Consider the following 12,413-nt stretch of genomic DNA (forward strand, 5'->3'; position numbering starts at 1 on the left):
TTGCATGTCATTATTTCCTCTGTTTGAGAATGGATTGTTTCCCTCTAGTTAAAGATGCTTAAGGATTTGTATTATTTCTGACAAAGTTGATGGTAGAAGAGAAATACTCTAATCTAGGTTTTAATGGTTTCCCCAATTTGGTTTATCTTTTCAGAAACTGCAATGTATTTGAAAAGCTTAGGCTTTCGATTTTTGCTCTGTATTGGCAGTTGTTCATGGCTATGGAATGTACTTTGCCTCTCAGTCTTGGGTAATTGCTATTCTGGACCATGATGTTGGTTAGCATATTTTTGTCAGTGAGGCGTTTTGTCCCCCACTTAAAAAAAAAATGGCTTCTAATTTAGGCTGGCCTTCCCTCGCGAGCTCTTATACAAAGGTAAACTTTTCTGAAAGATAAACTTGTGCATGGTCAGGGTGCCTCAGGCAATTCCTATAAAGTGGTTAATGTCAACACAAGTGGGACATTATCTTAGGAACATATGCTATCTCAAAATGCCATATTCATGCCAAAAAACAAACCCGTAGTTTACCGAAGCAATCAACCAGATAAAATCAAACAAAGCAAGAGCACCCACCAAATAAAAAAATGTGGTAAAAGCATTTTTAATTTTGTTTTAGTCGTAAATGTTGACAGTCTCTGACTCTGGCCTTCCTGCCAATGAGGGCGCTAAGACCCAGTGAGGGCGCTAAGACTCATCCAAGAGCACAGTGAGAATTCTAAGGGCCAAATGTGGGTTTTGTGTTGATGGATAATGAATAAATGGTGCCCCAGAAAACCACGGGCGTGGAGGTGTTGGGATGGCTGAGACACAAAGGATCAACTAGCTTCCTGCCATGTTTACTCTTTGATTCCTTCACCTAAACATGTATGCAATTTTTACCATGTGTCATGTGCTGTGGCAGATGCTGGAGAAAGAACTGAGAACAAGACAAAATCTCTGTCCTTAAGGGGCGTGCTCTCTGTTTTCCGAATATCAAATCAAATTTTATCATTTACTTAGGAACGGGCTTCTGAACATACAGGCATTCCTCTTTATAGGTTCTGGGCTCTATAGACCAATCTCCTCCAAGCATGTTCCCAACTTTTGCCTAAAGTGTTTACCATAATATTGGTATTTCTGTAGTATAGCATATGCCTCCTCTTAAAATTGAGAAAGCTTATCTTGGAGAAACTTTCATGCTACCAATTAGTTCATAAATTATGTTACATAATGCGAGATCCTGGGCAGGAGGCACAAAGGCTCGGTAGTGTGGGTGTAGGCAGGGGAGGGAAAAGTGAAGAGTGGGAGGATGTGTGGGCCCTGTTGGAGGGGGTGGCGGGCTGCCTCTGAGATGAGAGGACGGTCTTGAGGGAAGCAGAGCTCCAGTTAGATGGGTTCAAGTGGTTTTTAATGAAAGGGAGAATTGCAGATATGGGAATAGGGATAAGGGAAGCAACAGAGGATGCTGAGGCACCAGACACTAGCGACAGCAGGAAGCCATTGTCCCCCATTATTACAGGGAGGGCACAGGGTTCCGAGAGCCCATGAAAAGCCAGAGCCTCAATAGAGGGACCACTGGGCAGCAGCTGTAATGGTAGAGGGCACGGCCACTGTCAAATAAGTGATCCACTCAGATGAGGGAGGGAGAGAAAGAAGAAACACCTGGGCTCCCTCTTCTTATACCCTCTGGCCTCTTGCAGGAGACGCCAGTCGGTCAAGTTCGACTAGAAGACGACCAGAAAGGGAGGCCAAGTGATGTCGTCTAGAGAAGCCAGCTCCCTGAAGCAGAGTCACCGAGAGAAGAGGAGAAAGTGGATCTGAATGGATGGCAAATGGCGACTCACAAGTACACACGTGCAAAGAAGAAAAACAACCTGCAAACACATGTGGAAGTACAGAATAGAATAGAATTGAAAGCCATGGTCTCCACTAGCTATCCTCCTTCTACTTGAAGAAGCTGGAGCTAAAAGCTATATTTCTTCGGTTGCATTGCAGCTGGGAATCTGCGTGTGAATTAGGTCCAGCCTTCCAAGGGGACTTGGATGCAATTCGGAAGGCAGACGTTAGGTGGCAGCTATCTCCCTGCAGTGGAAGACGCGAGCTCTGCGAGTGCCAAGCGTAGGCAGTTATTAGACTCCATGTTCCGCCGTGGGGATGTTAGCTTCCTGGGAGGAGGACTTGGGACCATGGCAGCCCCAGGAGCCGAAACACCATTGTGTCGTCTTGACGGTCTCGGGAGCTCGTGACCCAGCCTAGCGGAGGCCTCCTGACTTTTCCGTCTTGAACCTTTCCAGTGTTTGAAACAACCCAGTTCCCTTTATTCAATCTCCTTGAGAAACTTAGGACAGTCTCTGTTTGTTGCACCAAATCCTGACCCTCATACGAGCTCAGTCCATTTGTGGAACTTAATTCGGTTCTGAAGAATGATGTGAACTCCTAGCGTTTATGTGAAAAGAGATGGAGGTCTGTTGAAACCCAAGAAGCATCGTTTGGAGCAGTAAGCGATATTTAGTCTTGAAATTAAAAAAAAAAAGGTGTGGGGGGGATTAATTTCCAAATGATTAGGCAGTATTATTTAATAATAGGCTCACAGGGCCCCTCGGGATTGGTATGTTCTGGAGGTAACGAGGGATCAGCTGCAGAAGGACAAGAATGGAACCAGGAGGTCTTAGGCTCGAGGAGTGTGGTCTGGGGGCACGTTGGACTAGGTGAGTGGTGGAGTTAGACAGTTTCTATGTAGCGTCACTGGACATGTTACCTTGCTGGCTTAAATCGATGATGAAAGTCATGTGATGAAAGCCTTCACGTGGCATTGCTACCAGTGTGGATTTGCCAAGGTGGGTTTGACTGAGGCACTAAACAGGATCTCAGACTTACCCAGAGCACAACGAGCTCTATGCTGGCTGGCCCCGAGGGCAGTCTCCATAATGGCCCCGTGACAACTTGAGGCAGGAGTCAGCATGTCCTTGAACTGATCAGAAAGGATCCATGTTCTCCAAAGCAGTTGTGCACAATGAAAATTTTACTGGTTTCGTAGAAGAGACTAAAGATGTGGTTTACATTGCATATGCTAGAGTCTTCCACTAAAAAAATCCATTTAGACTTAACTCTGTTCTCAAGTCTTTCGTTTGGCCAGTAGCCAGAAAATTGGCTGCTTATTTTCCTATGCAAGCCATATTCTTGGCAAGTCTATCGGAGATATTGGTGGACACTTTTGGAGGTGGACAGAAAAGGCTTGGGACAGCTGATTACAGCGATAGATTCTTGACATCAGGTTAGGATGAGCTCTCCAATCAACCCTTCTAATATCTGTCATAGGTGAAGGTAATGCTGGGACCTTTCTGCATTTCTCTCTCCAGTTGTGAACTGAGATAATAGCATTTTATTCTCATCTCCTTTGCTATCTCCATTCTTGTCAGATTATCAGGCAACACTTTTCTGTTTCCTGACAACAAGAAAGTGGATAACTGCAGTTTCCTTTTCTCTAACTGCTTCAGTGGTTTTTGTAGGTGAGAAATCATATTTAGGCTTCAGCTCCTCTAGTCCTAGAGATGCACGGTTCAATCTGTCAGCAGCCCCAGGCAATAATTTCTTCACATAACTGCCACAGTAAAGTGCCCAAATAATATAGCAGAAAAGTGTCTGCTAAAAATGAAATTATATAAACAATATAGTATTGGGGGCTCAACCATTTACAAGTGTCGGCCATGTTTTTACATGTACTTCCTCATTTAATTCATGCAACACACCTTAAGGTGAGTGTCATCAGCTATGTTTCATAGTTGAAGAATTTGATGCTGAGAGAAGTTCATTCCCTTGTCGGGGCTGTAGAGCTAATAGCTAGTGAAACTTAACATCAATCTCAGGTATGAGTTAGAAGCATGTGCGTGCGTGCGTGCGTGTGTGTGTGCGTGTGTTGGGGGGCAGGAAAGACACAATCACAGGAACAATCACAGCCCCCCCAGCACAGTCTTCAGCAATGATCCCTTTCAACAGCCAAACCGAAGGGAAAATGCTAGTCTTACCCTGTGGCTGAGGCTGTGGTGAAAAGTCAAAGGGGGGAAGCTGGGAACGAAGACTACAAAACGTGTGGAGAAGGTAATCCATTTCAAGTAAATAATTGCCTTAGCATAATATTTAATTACAATAAAACCGGTGCTTGAACATTGAAGAAAATTAGAAAATATAGATCAAAATAAGAAAACAGAAGCATGTTCTACTACCCAGGGGTTACCCCTGTTTCCACCTTGACCAAATGTACTTCCGGGTGGATGTGTGTATAAGCACGTGTTTTTTAAAGTTAATGTATTTTTAAAATTTTATTTATTTATTTTGAGAGAGAGAGAGCGCACGCACACGCCTGAGAGTTGGCGAGGGGCAGAGAGAGAGAGAGAGAGGAGTGAGAGAATCCCGATCAGGTTCCATGCTCAGTGTGGAGCCTGATGCAGGGCTCAAACCCCACAAACAGAGAGATTATGACCTGAGCTGAGATCAAGAGTCAGGTGATTAACCGAAGGAGCCACTCAGGTGCCCCTATCTGCATGTGTTTTTAACAGAAGAAGATCACATTAAACATACCGTTTTGTGACCAGATTCATTCAGTGAACACCTTCTATCCTTTGACAACAACAAATCTGCTCTCTGGCTTCTGCACTAAACTATGTGTTGTATGCGATAACCCCCACGTCTGCCAGGGCTTGCTTCCATTTCTGCTTTTTTCCAGAACCTGGCTATGTTATTTTCACAGTAGCATCTTACCTATGCCCCAAATTTTCATCTCTTCTTTCAAGTATAAAGGTACAAGACAATGGGATTTAAATAAGGATTTAGATGTATTTTTTTAAAGTTTATTAGAGAGAGAGAGAAGGAGAGAGAGAGAGTGCACATGAGTAGGGGAGGGGCAGAGAGAGAGGTGGGGGGAGAGAGAATCCCAAGCAGGCTCTGCACTGTCAGTGCAGAGCCTGATGTGGGGCTCAATCCTGTGCCTATAAGATCATAACCTGAGCCGAAACCAAGAGTCAGCTGCTTAACCAACTGAGCCACCCAGGCGCCCCTAAATAAAGATATAGAATTAGATTAGATATCGTAAGTCCTTTATCTGGAATCCAAACTGTGTGTTTGTGTACACATGCCCATGAATGTACTGTATATATTAACGAGATAGAGATAAATGACCAACACTTGGTCTGGTACCAGCCTCCTGCCTCTCTTTGCATAGTTTCTGAAGTTACAGTTCTGTTCAGTGATAACTAATGTGGGAAATGATGATTCAGGGTGCCCCAAGCTCGGACATGGCTTCTGGATCATTACCAAAAGAAGCTTCATGTTATATGAGGGTTACTCGGGTGTCAGAGGTTGGAGCAATTATTCCCGTGTTGCATGCATCGAAACAAAAACATCCCGCTAACTTTCTTACATCAGTTCTTGAAAGGCTGGGCTAGGTCTTGTTGTGTGGGACAAGGTTCTCTCCGGAAGGTGAAATAAACATAGGGTCGTTACTTGGTCTTGCTGCTTTTCTACTTTATACAGCCTCTTTGGAGCATTGTTTTTCTCCCTCAAACTTAGCGCCCTGCTTTGTAATGCTATATTGATCGAAAAAACTACCTCCAAAATTGTGTTGGGTTGATGGGACACTTTGCTATGGAAATTTATTTTCATCTTAAAAATCACAGCGCATATCCCAACTGGGGATCACCATGCTTAGTAAGTAGCATGCTGATATACACCGGTTGATAGTTGATGCTGTTTATTGTGTTGTCAAATATTTAATTATTGATATTTTATTGAACTATCATGCAGCTGGTTAACTAGTCTTGCAATTTTTTCTTGGAGTCTTCCCATTTTATTGCATTCCGATTCTTTATAAATTAACAAGGGTAACAACACTCGGTATAAAAGGGGATAATAAGACCTACATAATGAGAAGTTTCCTAATGCATAAACTGAGGTGTTCTAAGCAAGATGTTTAATGTGCATTTGGTCAGAGAAGGCGACAGATGTTACCAGGAAGAGGAAAAAAAAAAAAAGACTCAAGAGCACGTGGGAGGTCCTCCTGTCCGTAATGTGGAAGATCAGGGGTTTGACTTTGGGTCCTGTGACTCCACGTTCAGTGCTCTTTGTCTCACTACGTAGTGTTCTGCTGCTGTCGGTTCTTTAAGTGTATCTCTACAAATGAGTGCTTGATACAATGGAAAGTGCTGAAATACATTCTTGTGGGAGATTGTGAAACCGTCTTCTACAAGGCTGTAAAGACGAGGTATGTTTTTGGATCTGGAGTAGTTTGGGCAGTCTTGCATGTTGGGGTGTGGTAGACCAGAGGGACTATAGGTCCTGAGATTTCTCTCTATCCCTCTCAGACCTTCCAGTCTGTTAAGTGTGACACAGAACTCAGCCAGCTGAGAAAACCTGTCTCATTGGGGGCTGAACAGAGACTGTCTCCCTTTCCGTCTCCAGACCCCACTCCCACCCCCCAGCTTTAGGGAGTAGGTAACATTTCACAAGCAAAGATGTGGCTGAAAAGGAACACCTAGGAAAAAGGATCAAATGATTCTGATGGTTGTTTCTCTTTGACCAAATTCACAGAGGACTGAGAAGCCACAAAACAGGAGAACTAAAATAGCGATTCTAATCTAGACTAATGTGTGTTGTTTAGTATTTACTTCTGTCCGTACATTAATCATGTCTTATTATGCTTCACGCTAAAGTTATATTAAAAAAGCCCTAATGATAACATTGATGCATTGTCCTTTGTTGTGAGTATAAAGACTTAATTTGATGAACAGAAGTTAAGAAAATGTTTAATCTTCCATTATAGTATAATGATTGAGATTCATCCATCTGTTCCACAATAATAATAATTTATCATGAATGAGAGCATGCTTATAAAATTATGGAGGCACGTAACAGAAATAGGTTTCTTTTTCCTACTTCCAAAATTTTGACCTTATCCCCTTTTAAGTGACCTATGCTTTTATCTTTAAGATTATTCAGTATAGTCCAGATTTCCCCCACCTACAATTTTCAACATTGTCATTATTTCTTCTTGGAGAGAGTAGAGGATAGACGATGATGGGGGCTTGTAAATTTCCTCATTTCTATCTATTTAGAAGACTTGTACCAATGTATCTATTTCCTTTCTCTCTCATTTAGTCTGTTTGAAGGTTTTATACAGAAAATTTGAACGTTGGTGTTTCTATCCAGCTAACGTTGACCTGATGCTCTGAATTAGAGGTAAGTTTCTCGAAGTTGGGGTTGACTGCAGAGAAGATGTGAGGGCATGGTTGGGGTAAGCCAGGATAACAAGTTGCCTTTCATCATGCACTATATTCTTTACATTTTCATTTTTACCTTGAGAAAACACACAGGAGGGTGAATGAGGGGACAGTCCTCCACGACTATTTTGGCAACTTTAATGTCTGTAATGACAGGGAGTTCTCTCCTCAAGCTTAGACGGAACCAGGAGACGGAAATGCTTGACAGAGTTATTAATGATCTGGAGGGAGGAACCAACAGTCCCTTTGTCAATTTCCCTCCTATTAGATGGAGAGGTGTCAGGGCATCCATGTGGAGAGTGGAAATGCCCGAGAAGGATGAGATCTCTTGGCAGAGGAGTGATTCTGTTTGGACGTTGATGATTTAATTTATCTTGGAAATAACTTCCAGTTCTCCAAACGAGTGGACTTGAGGGTAGAAAAAGTTACTAGGAAAAAAAAAAGTGTTTCTTCTGAAATCCAAGCCACGCCAGGATAGGAGGATGAAAGACGTTAGTATCATAAAGGAGTCTATGTGGCAATGGAATGAGAGAAAAAGACCAGCTGACATGCTGACTGCATTAGGAGAGCCATGAAAAAGGGCATATGTGCAAAAAGTTTAGGGAATTAAAAAAATTTCAAATACACAAATAATTAAAAAATATACATCCGTGTTCCCATTCCAGGAGCATTTGCTGTATTTGCTTCAGATCTATTTTTTTAAGTCATAAGTTTTTACAGATGCCGTTGAAATCTCCTTTTATTTCCCTTTGATTTGCTTGGCCTCTTCAGAGAGAGCATTTTTAGGAAGTAAGTGTCTATTCTGCCTTTCTGCGTCTTTATCCTTTTCTTGGGTGTGCGTGTATCCGTGTGGAGTCTTAACTTCCACACAACTGACATCACACTGTATACACTTCCTTCAGCAACTTACTTTTTGTACTCAGCATGGTCTCCAACGTTTATTCATGCTGATACCCATAGCTCAGTTGATTTAACTGCTATATAGTATTATGCTGCATGAATGGATCGTGATTTGTTTGTCTCTCCATTGGTGACTCAGGTTGTTTCCAACATTTGGCTGTTAAAACCAATCGGCAGTGAGCATCTTTTTACGTGTCTCTGTGGGAATTTATGTGAGATCCCCCCCCCCACCTAAAATATAGCTCTTAGAAGTGGAATAGATGATCATCAGGTATGTACATATTTGAGTTTTCTAGATTTTTACCAGATTGTTCTCCAACACGTTTGGACTGCCTTATCCACCTACCGGCAGTATATATCGTTTTGCCACATCCTACGCTTTTCAACTTTTTTGTCAACTGATGTAGTTCTCTAAGGTTTTTAATATCAAAAGAGGCCTCGATGGCCTCTTAAGGTCCTTTTTAGGTCTAAGAATCTGTTTATTTCCATCACACAGGATTATATCCCACTGTGACACTCCTATTCTGACCTAATGAAATTGCTGTTTCAGTAAAGATTGACACATCGTAGCCTACTATCGTGCCCAGCCTAGCCCAGTTTTGAATGTTGGTATTTTTGAAATTCCTGGTGTTGCAATAATAGGACATCAGTGTTGTCAGATCTTTAATGCTGGACACATGCGAGGAATTTGTGTAGGAATGTGTGTCCCCTGCCATGTGGACCAAGAATGCCATCTAATTTGTGCAAGACAGAGCATATGTTTTGTGGGGATCCTGGGCCCCTGCCAGGGAACTTTGGGGAAGTTAAGAAACCAGCCCCACTCTGTCTTACTTTCTGGGAACATAATGGGCTCAGGCAGCCTTCTTTTCCAGTCCTGATTCTTTCCATGGCAGAGAGAGAAATTCAAAGCCCTCAGATCTGGGACGAACCCCAAACCTGGCAACCTAGCACACAAATACAGCCATTTCTAAATGCATTCCTCCCAGGATGTAGAGAAGTGTTTTAAAAAATGACAGCTTGAAGAAAGATGAGTCTGTATGAGCCATAGTAAACTAGAGAATATAACTTGAACTTGAGACAGCAGACCGGAGTTTAAACGAACACATGTATTCTATCAAACAGCTAGCAAAACTGCTGAAAAGCCACTAGAAGCAATCTGAATTGATGAGATTAATGAATTAGCATGTACTAATACGTATGTATTGTGATAGGAGGCTGCAGTCAGTATGAAAAATAAAGAACTCATATAAGGCACAAGAGTAAGGTCAAAATAACCAGAAGGGGTCCCACTGGAGGCCAAGATTATAGAATCCCCATCCCCTGTGGCTCTTCCCAAGTGCCTTAGTGGGGGCAACCTGCCAAGAGAGCTTTCTTCCCTTGTACTTCTTCGGTAAAACAGAGAACTAGTTTAGCAATAAAAGTTGCTGAATGCAAAAGATAAAGGTGTGTGGCTGGAGGAACCCTTCCAGGTAGATGAACTAGCTTACGGTGATCCATTGAAAAGAGAAATAGCGGTTACATTATCTCTGGGATTATTAGCTGAGATTTGAAACTGGAGCTAAAGTCTATCCTGAACCACTGCGTTATGCTGCTCCTCCTTTAAAGCATTGTTTACTGCTTCTTTCCTGCTTTTATACAAATAGAAAACACACAGCTGTGCATTTCAACTTGAATGACCATTCCCAGTTGGTTCCGTTATCTCCTAACCATTTTAATAAACCAACTCCTCAGATAGAAAAATTGGGTTAAAAAGGGTTGTTTGTCCTATCCTGTTTACTTTGACAGATAAAATATAATTTTAGCACTGCTCTTTTGATGTAAACATACTAACATTGGAAGCGTAAATAAACTATGAGGCCAACCAAATAGTAATTATTTTGACATTAAACAAGATATCCATCTGCTTTCCCCGAATAAATAATCTCTGATGGCATCTAAAAGACAACAAGACCAGGAAGCATTCAGGGCACTAATGTATGCACTACATGGGGATAAAAGAAGCAAATGTTGGTGGATCAAAGGGACCCCCCCCCCAGCGATGAGTAACATAACACTCATCTCAAATTAAATAGCCATCTCCATGATGTGATGCAGCGTTGTCTACCCCACGTTCTTTAGCAGCTGGAAAAAGAGAAGCAGTCTTCCAAGGAGAAAGAGGATCAAGGAGGAGGAGGGCGGAGACGACTGGGGCAAGGGCAGAGAAGGGGAAATAGAGAACAGAAGAGAGGAGGCTATTTTGTGGCTCCCTGTGCTCCATGGAATGGGTAAGGATTGCTCTAGGGCATCTCATTTCTTTTTTTAAAATTTTTTTTTAACATTTATTTATTTTTGAGACAGAGAGAGACAGAGCACGAATGGGGGAGGTTCAGAGACAGAAGGACACACAGAATCCGAAACAGGCTCCAGGCTCCGAGCTGTCAGCACTGAGCCCGACGCGGGGCTCGAACTCACGGACTTCGAGATCATGACCTGAGCCTAAGTCTGAAGCTCAGCGGACTGAGCCACCCAGGCGCCCCTAGGGCACCTCATTTCAATTCAATGGCACTTAGGGTTCTTTGTCTTAACCCATGGCTGCTTGTGTCCTAGAGGAGTGCTATTTAAAATCCTGGGGAATCTTTGAGAATGTGATGAAAATATTGGGGCATCCACAGAGAAAAACGCAAAGCTGTACGCGCAAACATTTGTGCATAACTTCAGGGGACTCAAAGATTTGTTGAGGCCCAGCCACGTACCCCAGGCCACTTCCGCTTCATAGATCCCAGGAAAACAATCTCTCCTTTAGAAATCGTTCATGAGCACTGGGTGTTGTAGGTAAGGGATGAATCCCCGGAATCTACTCCTGAAGCCAAGCCTACACTGTATGCTAGCTAACTTGATGACAAATAAAAAGAAATAAATAAAATAAAGACAAGCACAAACAAACCTGAAGGGGGGGGGGGTGGAGAAAGAAAGAAACCGTTCAACCACTGTATAAGCACCGAAAGTGTTCTTGGTACTAGGTGGATACAAAAGAAAAGTCCAAGTCCAGTCACTTGACTTTTGACGTTAAGGCTGATTTTCAAGACAAACCCACAAAACGCATAGAGATTGATGAAATGTAAAGTAGTCATAACAGCAGACCTTTGCCCTTAGTGCATGCAATGGCTTTCAATATAGTGTCGGTGGTTCTCAGATTTCGGTGGGTTTCCGGAATCCCCAGATTGCTGGCCCTGGCCCCAGAGTTTCTGATTTAGTAGGCCTGGAGTGGGGCAGAATTTGCATTTCTGGTTCCCAGGTGACGTGCTATTGTATGTGAGGTCATACTTTGCAAACCAGTGTATTAACAGCAAGGCTCACAGCAATCCTTCGATGTAGGTTCTATTATTATCCCCAATTTATAGATGAGGAAGCCAGAGGCCAGAGAAGAGAAATAACTTGCTCAAGGTGGCACAGTTGACAAAAGGTGGAGCCAGAGCTGAAGTGCAGGCCGTCTGGTTCCAAAGCAGGGATTGGTAAACCCTTTTTTTTTTTTTTTAAGTTTATTTACCTTGAAAGAGAGACACAGCTTGTCCCATGCATGTGTGAGCGGGGGAGGGGCAGAGAAAGAGGGAGAGAGAGAATCCCCAGCAGGCTCCCTACTGTCAGCTCAGAGACCCACACGGGACTCAATCAAAAGTCAGAGTCTTCACCGACTGAGCCACCCAAGTGCCCTGGGAGTGGTAAGCTTTCTTAAAGGGCCAAGCGATACTTTAGGCCTACAGGCCTTAGGTGGTGTCTATTACAAGTACTCAATTCTGCTGTCGTAGCGCAAAAGCAAACGCAAACAATACCGAAATGAATGGGCACCACCGTGTTCCATTAAAACTTGAATTACAAAAACAGGTGCCTGGCACCTGGTCTATTGCTTGCTGACCACTCGCTGGAGTCTTACGTTTTTTAAGCCTTCAATGTCAAATGGCTGTATCAATAGCCCTAAAGATTGTTAAAAAAACAACAACAATGCCTATTAAATGCTTAGCACAGTGCCTGACAAATAACGAATCAAAACCTTGGGGCCCCTGGGTGGCTCAGTCGGTTAAGCGTCTGACTTTGGCTCAAGTCACGACCTCCCAGATTCATGGGTTGGAGCCCGGCGCTGGGCTCCGTGCTGACAGCTCAGAGCCCGGAGCCTGCTTCCGATTCTGTGTCTCCCTCTTTCATTGTCCCTCCCTTGCCGGTGCTCTCACTCCCTCTCTCTTAGAAATTAAAAATAAGATTAAAAAACCCTCTTTGCCCTCATGAT

This window comes from Prionailurus bengalensis, chromosome C1, assembly GCF_016509475.1.
Source record: "Prionailurus bengalensis isolate Pbe53 chromosome C1, Fcat_Pben_1.1_paternal_pri, whole genome shotgun sequence".
NCBI lineage: Eukaryota > Metazoa > Chordata > Mammalia > Carnivora > Felidae > Prionailurus > Prionailurus bengalensis.